This window comes from Papaver somniferum, chromosome 9 (genome assembly GCF_003573695.1).
Source record: "Papaver somniferum cultivar HN1 chromosome 9, ASM357369v1, whole genome shotgun sequence".
In the NCBI taxonomy this organism is placed as follows: domain Eukaryota; kingdom Viridiplantae; phylum Streptophyta; class Magnoliopsida; order Ranunculales; family Papaveraceae; genus Papaver; species Papaver somniferum.
The window spans coordinates 160967653-160983689 of NC_039366.1; positions in this window are offsets into that span (position 1 = coordinate 160967653).

The following is a 16037-nucleotide window of genomic DNA, read 5'->3' on the forward strand; positions in this document are numbered from 1 at the left end:
TAATTCTTATTTCCCTACAAAATAAAGTTAAATACCTTAATTAAAAGATTCTTAACTTATTTATGTTTCGATCATGGGATTCTCTTCCCTTATCTATTAAGGAATAACTTTGAACAATTAAAGAAATAAACATTCATAGCACGTGTTCAAAGTATGTCGACATCTTAACTTTGTAAGTTCTCTTTCACAGTTACAACCTTGAAACCGATTTGCCACACTTCCAAACAAGTTTATAATTGGTTCATCTGACTTTCAAGAACTATGTAATTGATCAAATAACATTCAATCACAACCATGGTTTAACGGTTCTACCAAAACAAGTTTCGGTTCTACCTTCCATGTGAGTATTGTGCATGGTCACACTAGCTATCCAAAATTCGGTTGACTAGGTACTAGGATCGGTTCCCTACATATATATGGTATCTAACTTATATGTGTTGCACATGTCTATAGGATCGGTTCCCCTTTGCCTAAAAACGTGTTGCACATGTTCATAGGATCGGTTCCCCTTTCTTCTATAAACCTTGTTGCACCTCATACAAGGATCGGTTCCCCTTTGTGATATTCTGCACCTCATACCCATACATAATCACAATAGCATTCAAATGGTTATGGAGATGTCTTATCTACAAAGTGTTAGAGCACTGCTGGTCAAACTCGCATGCGTTGCTATCTCAAGCATGTTTGTCAATGTTAGTGATCAAAACTATAAGTATTGATTTCTAGTCTCTTATAGCTAAGTCTCGGACTAGGATAGTAAGTGTACTTGAGCTCAATGACTTCATGGAGATCCATCATACAAGTAGAAGATCTACTCAAGGAACCGGTGAAACTTCTCGACAAAAAGGTATGTGGAGACTTGAACTTATCTGTCACTCAAAATTCTATCTATTCTATCTCCTACTCTTTGAGACAAACATCGTATGCTATATATATAGACTAGATCATACACATTTGGTATTTCGAGCCGAGTATACCTCGCCTATCTATATCTCGAAATATGTGTTGGTAATCTTTTCGTTTCGACCAAGTTTATCTTTACCTAGTGACGAAAGTCATGAATGTTTCAATCACCTTGAAAATTGCTTTGACGAGAAACAGTGTAATAACTATATAACGTTCTCTAAGAATGTTTGAATGATTGGAATGAGAGTTTAGATTACATAACCAATGGATTCCTTGAACCGAAGTTTTCGAACTTTGTTAATCAAGAGAACCAGAAGTATGGAAAGTGCCAAGTCCGCGAACTTCCGATGTTCTCAAACCCGAGAATTTCTGCTGGATTTGATAAACTACTTGCGTGATCCGCGAACCGGCGTAGTTCTCGAACCCGAGAATTTCTGCTGGAGTTTGTAAACTCTATCAGGTGTCTTAAGGAATGCATTTGCAAACCGTGGCTATTAAAGTTCATGAACCGATTCGAGTGAATCAAATCATCTTTTCTTCAATTGTGTCTTGTGTAGTTACATAAGATTTCCTTGCAATTGAACAACTCTCTTAACTAGTTCATTTCAGTCAATTGAACTAGTTATGGTGAAGAAGAACATGGTTGGTATGAAACGCTCATATGGTTAACATTTTTGGGTAGACTATTGTTGAACCAACAATGTACATGTTTGGGTGCGGTTAACAAACCTAGAAGCGTACAATTATTTGTGTATGACAAGCTAAGTTTTCGATCTAACGATTGAGAAATATTAGCTTGAATCTAAATCAGCTAACGGTGAATATTGATTGCTTTGTAACTAAGGCAAAACCCTGATTTGAAAGGCTATATAAAGGAGACATTTAGCATTGAGAAAAATAATCCCCACATGTCCGTGTGATACTAGTTTCTCTACTAGAGTCGATTCTCCTTTAACCTTTTGTTTTCTTCTTCTAAAACCAGGTTAACGACTTAAAGACTTCATTAGGATTGTAAAGCCAGACCGATACTACTTTATCGTAGTTGTGTGATCTGATCTTGCATCTTCTATCGTCACAGTACAATCATATTGATTGGCTTGAGATCATGAGAGTTCTCCGATAGGCAAGATATAAAAAGTAATCACAAACACCTTCGTCTCATCGTTTGTGATTCCACGACATCTTGTTTTGCTACCATACGATTAAGATTGTTGTGAGGTGATTGATTAATCTAGGCTGTTTTTCGGGAATGTAAGACCGGATTATCAATTGTTTCCTGTTCACCTTAATTATTATCAAAAGACGGAATAAAAACTTTTAGGGTTTTCCTGTGGGAGACAGATTGATCCTTTGATAGACTTGTCTGTGTGAGACGGATTTGTTTATTGTTAAATCCTATGATTTTGGGTCTTAGCAACTCTTAGTTGTGGGTGAGATCAGCTAAGGGAATCAAGTGCGCAATATCCTGCTGGGATCAGAGGCGTAGGGATTACAAATATACCTTGGATCAGTGGGAGACTGATTGGGGTTCAACTATAGTCCTGTCCGAAGTTAGCTTGGAGTAGGCTAGTGTCTGTAGTGGCTTAATACATTGTGTATTCAATCTGGACTAGGTTCCGGGGTTTTTCTGCATTTGCGGTTTCCTCGTTAACAAAATTCTGGTGTCTGTGTTGTTTATATTTCCGCATTATATTTGTTTATATAATTGAAATAATACAGGTTGTGCATTTGAATCAATCAATTGGAAATCCGATATTTGGTTGTTGATTGATATTGATTGATCCTTGGACATTGGTCTTTGGTACCGTCCAAGTTATTCCTTGTGTTTGAATATAGACTCGATGATTTCTATTAGCTTGAGTGAATCAAAACAAGAGAGAGATATTAACTCCTTGAGATACTTTTACCTAGATTGAGTCTGACTGTCTAGTTGATTCTATAGAAAGTGTTTCGGAGTTAGTGCATACAGATTGCTAAGAGAGATATTGGGTGGTGTTGTTAGACCCCCGCTTTTTCAATTGGTATCAGAGCGGGCAAACACGCTAAAGACCTTATAAGTCTGTATTTGTAGCGATCTGATTATGGACGAGGCTATCTTTAATAACGTACCAGTTCATAAATTACCAGATGATTCTAAAAGCTTGGATTCCACCTGAGAGAACTGTCACATCTAAGTCAATATTTAAACATTCTCTTGATGTAAGAACAGTTGGATGAACTTTCTGATGAAGGTGATTCAGATATTGATAGAGATGTTGATGAAGAAGTCTCAGAGTATGTTAAGTTCTTGGATTCCTGGAATATGAAGAAGATTACAACTTCTCATGTCTCACCTCTTCTGACTCCTCTCTGTCGAGAAAACAAGAAATTAAGAAGATGTTACGCAGGTGTTTATTTTTCGAATTGTCTTAATGAATCGATCCTCAAGGATTCTGAGGAAAACCTACGTATGAAGTTACTTGAATGTGATAATCTTTATCAAAAGTACTTTTTGTTGGAAGAGAAACTTGCAGAATCTGAAGCAAGGTTTAACTCTCAACAAATTAGTTTTGATGACAGAGAAAGTGCTTGTCTCGCTCGAGAAAAATGCCTTGAGGCTGATTTAATTGTTGCTCTTGATAAAATTAAGATGTTGGAAGATGACTTGAAAAAGTTCAATACTAGTTCAAGCAAATTAACCACTATGCTAGGAGCAAGTAAAAATCATTGTGATACACGAGGATTGGGCTATAAGGGAATAAATGCTCCAAGTACTAGCAAAGAGGTAAAATTTTTCAAGGGTAGTGATACTTCTCAACAAAAGGTTTCCACTGATGGAAAAAGTGAAATACCTTCACCGGCAGTTAAGGTTCGAAATAGCAAAGTATATCAACCTCCAAAGTCAGCACACACAAATCGAGGTAAGAACATTCCTTATGTTTGTCACTATTGCGGAAATAAAGGTCACCTGGAAAGGAGATGACGTTTCCGTATAAGGAATGAGAAACTTCATGATGTTCTTTTTTGGGCATCACAAGAAGTTGTGAAACCAAGATCATATGTTAAGACTAATCCCCTTAACGCTATAGGTTGTAACTGTCCAACCTTCAGGCAAAGGAATCAGTGTTGTGATAAATCTAGTTTTTGTTAGAGCATAGCTCGGTCGACCTCGCATGCGTTGATATCTCAAGCATGTTTGTCAATGTTAGTGATCAAAACTATGAGTCTTGATTTCTAGTCTACATAGCTAAGTCTCGGACTAGGATAGAAAAGTGTAGTTGAGCTCAAGGACTTCATGGCGATTCATCATACAACGACGAAGATCTACTCAAGGAACCGTGGAACTTCATCAACAAAAAGGTATGTGGAGACTTGAAATTATCTATCACTCAAAAGTCTATCTCTTCTATCTCCTACTTCTTATGAGACAAAAATCGTATGCTATATAGACTGGATCATACACATTTGATATTTCGAGCCAAGTATATCTCGCCTATCTATATCTCGAAATCATGTGTTGGTAAAGCGTTTCGCTTTGATCGGGTTTATCTTCATCTAATGACGAAAGTCATAATGTTTCAATCACTTTGAAAATCGCTTTGACGAGAAATAGTGTAACAACTACATAACGTCCTCTAAGAATGTTTCAATGGTTGTAATGAGAGTTTAGGTCTATATAACCAATGATGGATAAGCATTGTGTGGAAACACATATGTGCATAAGTCCTATTCCTTAATCCGAAGTTTGCGAACTTTGTTGATTGAGAGAAACCGGAGGAATTGGCTTTGCCAAGTCCGTGAACTCAGTTTGCGAACTCAGTCCGCGAACTGACGGAAGTTCTCTTGCCGATAATTTCTGCTGGGATTTTCCAAAAACTCGTTTGCGTGTTTAGTCTGCGAACTCAGTCCGCGAACCCAGTCCGCGAACTGGCGGAAGTCTCCTTGCCGAGATTTTCTGCTGAGTATGGAAAAATCTGTTGTTTGTCTTAAGTTCGCGAACTTATTTGCGTACTTGAGTGGGTTATCTAAAGATGTACTCTGAACATGAAACTTTAATTACTAAGGAATGCAGTATGCAAACCGTGGCTATAAAGTTCATGAGCCGATTCAATCGAATCGAATCATCTTTGTTCCAATTGTGTCTTGTGTAGTTACATAAGATCTCATAGCAATTGAACAACTCTCTAACTAGTTCATTTGAGTCAATTGAACTAGTTATGGTGAAGAAGAACAAGTTTAATATGAAATTTTTATATGGTTGACCTTTTGGGTTACTATGTTGAACCAACATACACTTACACGTTTGGGCACAATTTTCACAAACCCAGTAAAAGTATATCTCAAGTGTGTGTGACAAGCTAAGTTTTCAATCTAACGGTTGAGAAATATTAGCTTGAATCTAAATCAGGTTTTCATCTAACGGTGAATATTGATTGCTTTGTAACTAAGGCAAACCCTGATTTGAAGACTACATATAGAAGACATCTAGCATTGGGAAAAACCAATCCCCACACGTCTATGTGATACTAGTGCGCTCGCTAGAGTCGATTCTCCTCTAACCTTTGGTTTTCTTCTCTAAAACCAGGTTAACGACTTAAAGATTTCATTGGGATTGTGAAGCCAGACCGATACTACTTTTATCGTAGTTGTGTGATCTGATCTTGCATCTTCTATCGTACGAGTACAATCTTTGATTGGCTTTAGATCGTGAGAGTTCTCCGATAGGCAAGATAAAGAAGTCACAAACATCTTCATCTCACTGTTTGTGATTCCTCGACGTCCTCTTGCGTATTCAAGTAAGACTGTTGAGAGGTGATTGATTAATCTAGGATGTTCTTCGGGAATATAAGACCGGATTATCAATTGGTTCATGTTCACCTTGATTTCATATCTTAAAACGGAACAAAAACCTAGGTTTTTTTTGTGGGAGACAGATTTATCGTTTGATAGACTTTTCTGTGTGAGACAGATTTGTTTATTATCAAGTCTGCGATTTTGGGTTGCAGCAACTGTTGGTTGTGGGTGAGATCAGCTAAGGAAATCAAGTGCGCAGTATCCTGCTGGGAGCAGAGGCGTACGAGTACAACTGTACCTTGAATTAGTGGGAGACTGATTGGGGTTCAACTATAGTCCAGTCCGAAGTTAGCTTGGAGTAGGCTAGTGTCTGTAGCGGCTTAATACAATGTGTATTCAATCTGGACTAGGTCCCGGGGTTTCTCTGCATTTGCGGTTTCCTCGTTAACAAAATTTCTGGTGTCTGTGTTATTTCATTTTACGCATTATATTGTTTATCTTTATAATTGAAATAATGCAGGTTGTGCGTTAAAGTTTAATCGATTAGAGGTCCGACCTTGTGGTTGTTGACTTCATTGATTAACACTTGGACATTGGTCTTTGGTACCGTCCAAGTTATTCCTTGTATTTGATAAAGACTCGCTATTGTTTTTAGCTTGAGTAAAAATCAAATCAAGAGAGAGATATTAACTCCTTGAGATACTTTTATCTAGATTGAGTCTGACTGTCTAGTTGATTCTCTAGCAAAGTATTTCGGAGTTAGTCCATACAGATTGCTAAGCGAAATATTGGGTGTTGTTGTTAGACGCCCGCTTTTTCAATTGGTATCAGAGCAGGCAAACACACTAAGAACTCATCAGTCTGTGTTTGTAGGGATCTGACTCTATGGACAGAGGTGCTATCTCTACTAACGTACCACCAGTCTTCGATGGATCTAATTACTTATGGTGGAAATTTTTTATGCGAGCCTTCATCCAGTCGCGTGATTTTCAATCATGGGTATATGTTGTCAATGGCTATGATGCGCCTGTTGTTGCAGCTGGAGACGTAATCGTTCCCAAAAATATTGGTGAATAAAATGCTGTCGAGATTCTTGCTGCAAAGCAGAATTCTGAAGTGTTAAATGCTATCATACATGCCATTTTCCCAAGTCTTCAACACCATGTGTCTAATCGCACTAGGTCTAAAGATGCTTGGGATATCTTAGAAAGCGTATTTGAAGGTAACTCCAGTGAAAAGGAAGCTAGGATTCAAAACCTTAATTTCGATTGGGAAAACCTTCGTATGGCAGATGAAGAATCATTTGATGAGTTTAATCACAAAGTGTCTGAAATTGTTAATGCATCTTTTGTATTGGGTAAGACTATTCCTGAAAAGGACATTGTGATGAAAATTTTCAGATCACTGCCATCTAGATATGAGTCTAAGAAGCATGCCATCGTTGAGGGGAATAACCTCGATAATCTTTTCAGAAACACCTTGGTTGGAAATCTAAAGATCTTTGACCATGAGCATACATCCAAAGTCGGTAAGAATGTTCCCTTCAAAGCACAAGAACACCAAATTACTTGTCAAAGGTAAAAGTGTTCATGTATCTGAGGATGATCAGTCTGAGGATGATTTTTCAGATGAAGATCTTGACAAATCAGTCTCCTTGCTCACAAGACAGTTTAGGGATCTTCTGTTGAAGAGTAGTAAATGGTTTTCAAGAGACAAATCTAAGTCATCAGACAAAACTCACGGTCGCGTACCTCCTAAAAACAGGGATGCTGACGAGGCTGATGACGAGGACATGCCTCAGTGCTTTAAGTGTAAGGGTTTTCGCCATTTTGCTAAAGAATGCCCAAATCGTAGAAAATACACTGGGAACAAAGGTCTAGCTGTAACAGTTGATGAAATGTCTGAAACCTATGATTCTGATGAAGATAGAAAATCAAGCGTAGGGCTTCTTTGTGAAAACATCGATTTTTATACTTGTAGCAAGACATATATCAATCTCAATGGGTTCAGAGAATAAGAAAACCTAATAAAGCTGGAAGATTTACTGAATCCGGTAACTGGAAACCCTATCAATGATGTTTCAGGATCAACAGTATGTCTTTCCGCTTGCACATCTCAGATGCCCGAATACTATCCAAGATTGACGTGCTCGTTTTGTTCGATGAAGGGACATGAACTATCAAGGTGTTACAAATACAAGCACCAAATAAGTCACACAAGCAAACTTCAACTAAGAGCAGATCGATTAACAAGAAAGCTGAAACTTGCTCAGAAGACCGGCGAGGTATGTGCGATCTTATCTTCGTCTAAGAAGTTGGTTTCCAGGGATAGAATAAGACCATTTGAAAAGAAAATATGTCCAAATCAGTTTGATAGACAGAGATCAGAGGATTCCTCTCATGAGGAAAAAGATGGACAAATCGTTGTTTATCGCAACACAACTTGATTGTGTTGTTAAGAAAATCTTGTCTCATGTGCCTGATCGAAAAGAAACAAGATTGAGTGCTGATACAGGCTTCAGAAAAAATTTTCCTTCTTTTCTTAGATTTGTTATTTTTGTCTATCAAATAAAAGAAAGGGTTATTATCGACAATTTTACTCTTTATAGGATTTTAGAGTTGGGCGTATGCGAACCTGTCAATAGGTTTCGAACCCTACATTCCTTTTTCCCTTTTGACATCCTTTATAAGACTGCTTGTTTAGTTAAGTGATTCCATCACATAAATCCAGTTGTTCATAACTGTTCTCAAAGCACTATGTCATCAGATGGAAAGGATGTCAACATGATTGTTAAGCCATCAATCAAGGAAAAAGAGAAATCTCCTGCTTCTAAGTCCCTGAAAAGAAAAAGAAGGAATACAAGAAAACCCAGGGTTGTTCCTTCTAACTCTCTGAAGTTTTCCGATGTTCTTGGTGAGTTAAAGGAAATAAGAAGGGAGATTTGTGAAATAAAGACTTTCGTGTCTAAATCCTTGGAAATTCAGCTAATTCGACCTCTTCAGCCAAGATAGTTCGTGGGTATTGACACTTATCTCCGTGAACCTTGTGTCCCTATGGCTGTCGATAACAAGGAGTTCGGGAATGATAAATAATTTCTCAAAGGAATTGTTGCCTAGTATATCTTATTTTTGGATTAGTTGGAAGAATAACTAGCGTTTTGAATAGCAATGATTGTGACTACACATAGCTATTTTGTTTTCATTTTCTTATGTTTATTTTTTAGGTTTATTGGTTTTAAATTCTAAAAATATTTGGAGGATGATGTTATTGCAATATTAATCTTTATGATTTTGTGATATTGCAATATTTTTATGGGATATGTATTGTTTGCGTCCATGAACTTGAAGGTCCCGTATGTTGTCAAAAGTAAAAGTCGTTCATGAATTTGTTTCCGTATTGATGAAAGGACGAATGGACTTTTGACAAATACAAAAGTTATGCCTATGCAGTCATTTACTTGATGGAAAATAGGATAAAATCTTTTGTGTGACAAGCATAAAGTCTATTATCTCATTATGCATATAGTGATGGAAAGATAGAATAGATCCTTGTATGTATTCTGCGGTATTGATCTTCTTTGATCCAATCTTTTTGTATTACCGTGAATGCTCCATTGTGTATCTTATGTTGAGCACGATACAACTAAGTCGATTATTCTTATTGGCTTTGTTGGTTGTTCCATAAGATGCTATATGTTGAGCATTATGAACTAAATTAATCATCTTGGATGGTTATTTAGTTATTTGCTTCGAAAGTCTTGTTTTGTCGAGCAAAACTTTTGACAATTAAATTGATTACTTTCGTGATTAGTTTGGTTGTTTGTATTCCAATTAGATTAATTATGGGTTCTCTTGTAATTAGTCTAGTTGAGTTTTCATATATTCCACAAGTTCTTGTGTTGAGTATATGAACGGCTATACTAACTATGTTCTATTGGTTGATGTAGTCGTATATTCCGTAAGGTTTTCCTTATGTTGAGTATGTGAACGATTAAGTTAGTCATCTCCGCATGATTACCTTAGTCGTAGCTCCGTAAGTTTACTTATGTTGAGCACAATAAATTAAATTGATCACTTTTGTGGTTTGATTTAGTTGCGTATTCCAATTAAATTAATCATGGGTTTACTTGTGATTAATTTGATTGAGTTTTGGATATAGAAAATAATTTTCCTATGGTTTTTGGTGTCAAATTAAAAATCCTTCTTTTCCTTCGAAATTAAGGTCGCTCTTGTTGTTCTCTCGGGAATGACATCATATGGGGGAGAGTTCTTTTGAACTTGTGCTAAATGGTAATATCTTGTGGGGTGTGCGGCTGTGGAATTTTATAGGGGTTATCTTGTATATTAAAACTCCTTGATGAATGCATTTAGCTTCGGCTTTATGATTGCATCTAAATTAAGTTGGTATGTATTTTCTCTTTTAGTCTATGAAACGTCTCTTCTCGGAAATTTCATTAGGAACCCGTTCTTGTACCTTTGCCAATTTTATTGACAAAAAGGGGGAGAATTAATGTATAGTTCTACTGCATATACATATGGTTTTTGGATCATTATGTAAGGGGGAGTGGTTTCCATGTGAGATGGAGTATTGACTAAGGGGGAATGATACATATCACCGTAGTATTATTGTTAAAGTCGTGATGCAATTGGACTTTGATGTTACATAATAATACTATGTCACTGTATAATAATGATCGAGAATATCGATTTCTCTCATTGTTATAGCTACGGATCTTCAACAACGGTGATGCTAAACTTACAACCTTTGGGATCATTGGAGTACTTGGAAGGACGAAGATTTCAGGGAACGTTGAAGATTATACTATGGAATAGGAGCCACTAAAGTTTATCTTTTTTGTATTCCATATGTATTAATAGTTTTGTCACTAAAATTGACAAAGGGGGAGATTAATAGAGCATAGCTCGGTCGACCTCGCATGCGTTGCTATCTCAAGCATGTTTGTCAATGTTAGTGATCAAAACTATGAGTCTTGATTTCTGGTCTGCATAGCGAAGTCTCGGATTAGGATAGAAAAGTGTAGTTGAGTTCAAGGACTTCATGGCGATTCATCATACAACGACGAAGATCTACTCAAGGAACCGTGGAACTTCATCAACAAAAAGGTATGTGGAGACTTGAACTTATTTATTACTCAAAAGTCTATCTCTTCTATCTCCTACTTCTTATGAGACAAAAATCGTATGCTATATAGACTGAATCATACACATTTGATATTTAGAGCCGAGTATATCTCGCCTATCTATATCTCGAAATCATGTGTTGGTAAAGCGTTTCGCTTTGATCGGGTTTATCTTCATCTAATGACGAAAGTCATAATGTTTCAATCACTTTGAAAATCGCTTTGGCGAGAAATAGTGTAACAACTGTATAACATCCTCTAAGAATGTTTCAATGGTTGGAATGAGAGTTTAGGTATATATAGCCAATGATGGATATAAGCATTGTGTGGAAACACATATGTGCACAAGTCCTATTCCTTAATCCGAAGTTTGCGAACTTTGTTGATTGAGAGAAACTGGAGGAATTGGCTTTGCCAAGTCCGCGAACTGACACAAGTTCTCTTGTCGATAATTTTTGTTGGGATTTTCCAAAACTCGTTTGCGTGTTTAGTCCGCAAACTCAGTCCGTGAACCTAGTCCGCGAACTGGCGGAAGCCTCCTTGCCGGGATTTTCTGCTGAGTTTGGAAAACTCTGCCGGTTGTCTTAAGTCCGCGAACTTGTTTGCGTACTTGAGTGGGTTATCTAAATATGTGCTCTGAACATGAAACTTAACTTACTAAGGAATGAAATATGAAAACCGTGGCTATAAAGTTCATGAGCCGATTCAATCGAATCGAATCATCTTTGTTTCAATTCTGTCTTGTGTAGTTACATAAGATCTCATAGCAATTGAACAACTCTCTAACTAGTTCATTTGAGTCAATTGAACTAGTTATGGTGAAGAAGAACATGGTTGGTATGAAACGCTCATATGGTTAACCTTTTTGGGTAGACTACTGTTGAACCAACAATGTACACGTTTGGGTGCGGTTAACAAACCTAGAAGAGTACTATCATTTTGTATGACAAGCTAAGTTTTCGATCTAACGGTTGAGAAATATTAGCTTGAATCTAAATCAGGTTTTCATCTAACGGTGAATATTGATTTCTTTATAACTAAGGCAAAATCCTGATTTGAAAGGCTATATAAAGGAGACATTTAGCATTGAGAAAACTAATCCCCACACGTCTGTGTGATACTAGTTTCTATGCTAGAGTCGATTCTCCTTTAACCTTTGGTTTTCTTCTTCTAAAACCAGGTTAACGACTTAAAGACTTCATTGGGATTGTGAAGCCAGACCGATACTACTTTTATCGTAGTTGGGTGATCTGATCTTGCATCTTCTATCGTACGAGTACAATCTTTGATTGGCTTGAGATCGTGAGAGTTCTCCGATAGGAAAGATAAAGAAGTCACAAACATCTTCGTCTCACTGTTTGTGATTCCTCGACGTCCTTTTGTGTATTCAAGTAAGACTGTTGAGAGGTGATTGATTAATCTAGGATGTTCTTCGGGAATATAAGACCGGATTATCAATTGGTTCATGTTCACCTTGATTTCATATCTTAAAACGGAACAAAAACCTAGGTTTTTTTTGTGGGAGACAGATTTATCGTTTGATATACTTTTCTGTGTGAGACAGATTTGTTTATTATCAAGTCTGTGATTTTGGGTTGCAGCAACTGTTGGTTGTGGGTGAGATCAGCTAAGGGAATCAAGTGCGCAGTATCCTGCTGGGAGCAGAGGCGTACGAGTACAACTGTACCTTGAATTAGTGGGAGACTGATTGGGGTTCAACTATAGTCCAGTCCGAAGTTAGCTTGGAGTAGGCTAGTGTCTGTAGCGGCTTAATACAATGTCTATTCAATCTGGACTAGGTCCCGGGGTTTCTCTGCATTTGCGGTTTCCTCGTTAACAAAATTTCTGGTGTCTGTGTTATTTCATTTTCCGCATTATATTGTTTATCTTTATAATTGAAATAATGCAGGTTGTGCGTTAAAGTTTAATCGATTAGAGGTCCGACCTTGTGGTTGTTGACTTCATTGATTAACACTTGTACATTGGTCTTTGGTACCGTCCAAGTTATTCCTTGTATTTGATAAAGACTCGCTATTGTTTTTAGCTTGAGTAAAAATCAAATCAAGAGAGAGATATTAACTCCTTGAGATACTTTTATCTAGATCGAGTCTGACTGTCTAGTTGATTCTCTAGAAAAGTATTTCGGAGTTAGTCCATACAGATTGCTAAGCGAAATATTGGGTGGTGTTGTTAGACCCCCGCTTTTTCAGTTTTGCCTATAAACGTCGTACGAATCCTTTTCACAATCGTAATGGTTATCAAAAGGATAACTTCGAAAAGACTAAGACAAGATCCGATGCTCCCAATTGGAGGAAGACTAACTTGCAAAAAAATAGTCAATCCAATTCTCTTATGAGAAATCTTGAAGAGAGTAATGGGAAGAAGGTTTCGGTTGTTCCTAAACGCACTCAGAAGTGGGTACCAAAGAAAGCCAATGATGCTTTGAGTGTGAAAAGGAATGATCTTACAGAAAATTCCATGACTATGGAGAAGGCAGTATCCATGATGTTGGAACTTAACAAGTTTTTTGGAAAAATGGAATTGGATGTGAAAGGTTCTAAAAGCGATCTCTTTCATGATAATCCAAAGGTCACTAGTGGTGAGCAAGACATTGTTCACCCCAACGCAACTTGATTGTGTTGTAAGTGCATCCTCACCAAGGAATGCCCTGCTATGTATACGGTGAGGGAAGCACGAGAATTGGGGCACACATATTATGTTCGGCAAGGCTGTAGAATTCGACTGGATTCTTCTAAAAAGGTATGTCTATAAACTTGAGCAAGTTTTGTGTTTTTATTACTTGTTTGAGTATTTATAATGATCCATGTACATTGCGTATTGTTCATTTCTACCTAACTTGATATGTGTTTAAGGTTCTTAAATGTTTAGGTTTGAAAACATTAGTTCGGGATGTTTGGACTTCATGGTACACATACCAAGTATGCATAACATCATTTAAAACCAAAATCCAGGGGTTTGAGTTCACAAACCCCGTCTGCATACTGCTCCAGGATACGAAAATTCGTTTGCAAACCCGTATGCATACTTGACGTCGATATTCGATAAACTTGTTTTGGCTGTAACTTCTTCGTACGAACTCAGATTGACCTCATTATTTCTGCACTCTCTTCCTCTTTGGATTATATTCAAAATGGAGATTAGAAACCTTGAATTTGGATGAGTTAAGATTGGTATTTTCATGTCTCTTGTTTTTGAGTATTTTGCTCCGTTTCGTTGCACTTGTTCCTCTTCTCTTGAACTTGGGCACTTGGATTCTTGGAGTACTACTCTTCTAAGATAATTTGTAGCTTTTACAAGAATGTTGTTGGTGAATCACAAAGAAGGAAGTTCAACAATGGAAAGTAGTACGCAGTGCTATGGAATTCTTGAATGTTCACAATCATCCTTTGTGAACTATGGTGCATAGTCGTTATTGACTTTGTATGTTCTTCTTTGTTAAGAAAATCTTTTTATACGCCTTTGGTAGCTATTATTGGTGTAAATCCATGCGAAAAAGATTGATTCTACCCTATAAGGACAAATCATCTTGTATGTGCATTACGAGTTTGTCTTGTTGCCTAGGAAACTTCTTATGAGAATTTATTCTTATTTTTGAAGGATTACTAGAGTTTGGAATAGCCATTATTGTGATTTCACATTGCTATGTCCAACGATTTCATCTTCATGTTTTTAGATTTATTAGTTTAAATTCTAAACTTGTTTGGAAGATGATTTTTGCAGTATTAATCTTTATGGTTTTATATATTGCAATATTGTTATGGGATATGTGTGTTTGCGTCTGTGAACTATGATTGTCCCATACCTTGTCAAAAGTAAAGTCTTTCGTATGTCGATATGCATGTATTGATAAAAGAATGAATAGACTTTTGAAAAATACAAAAGTTAAGCCTATATTGTCAATTTTTGGTGGAAGATAGGTTAAAATCTTTTGTTTGCAAGGATTATGTCTATTAAATGTCGTTATGCGAATAGTGATGGAAAATAGAATGAATCCTTGTGTAATCCGCAATAATTGATCTTCCCAGATTCATATTTTATATATTACTGTGAGGCTCCGTAAAGTGTCTTATGCTGAGGGTTGAACGACCAAGTTGATTATCTTCATGATTAGCTATGTTGTTGTTCCGTAAGGTACTTTATGTCGAGCATGTTCAACTAAATTAATCATCTTGTTAGGTTATTTAGTTGTTGCTTCATAAGTTTTCTTATGTCGAGCACGACCAATTAAATTGATTACTTTTGTGATTAGTTTGGTTGTGTATTTCGATTAAATTAATCATGGGTTCTCTTGTGATTAATTTAATTGAATATTTTGGATTCAAATTCATACTTGTATGTGATTAGTTATGTTCAAAGAAATCCTTATTTTCCTTAGAAATTAAGGTCGCTCTTGTTGTTCCCTTGGGAATGACATCAAATGGGGGAGAGTTCTTTTGAACTTGTGCTTAATGGTCATATCTTGAGGGGTGTGCGGCTGTGGAATTTTAGAGGGGTTATCTTGTATCTTTAAACTCCTTGATGAATGTTGTTAGCTTCGGATATATGATTGCATCTAAATAATATGATGTGTGTTTCTTTCTCTCAGTCATGAAATGTCTCTTACGGAAATTTCATTATGATCTCGTTCTTGTACCTTTGCCAATTTTATTGACATAAAGGGGGAGAATTAATATGTAGTTCACACTACAAATACATATGGTTTTCGGATCATTGTGTAAGGGGGAGTGGTTTTCATGTGAGATGGAGTATTGACTAAGGGGGAGTGATACATATCACCATAGTATTATTGTTGAAGTTGTGATACAATTGGACTTTGACACTATATAATAACACTATAACACTGTATAACAATGATCAAGACCGATGCTTTCTCATTGTTATAGCTACGGATCTTTAATAACGGTGATGCTAAACATACAACCTTTGGGATCATTGGAGTACTTGGAAGTGACGAAGATTTCGAGGAATGTTGAAGATTAGACATGTGGAATAGGAGCTACTAAAGTTTCATTATCTTTTTTGTATTCCATATGTATTGATAGTTTTGTCACTAAAATTGACAAACGGGGAGATTTTTAGAGCACTGCTCGGTCAAACTCGCATGCGTTGCTATCTCAAGCATGTTTGTCAATGTTAGTGATCAAAACTATAAGTCTTGATTTCTAGTCTCTTATATCTAAGTCTCGGACTAGAATAG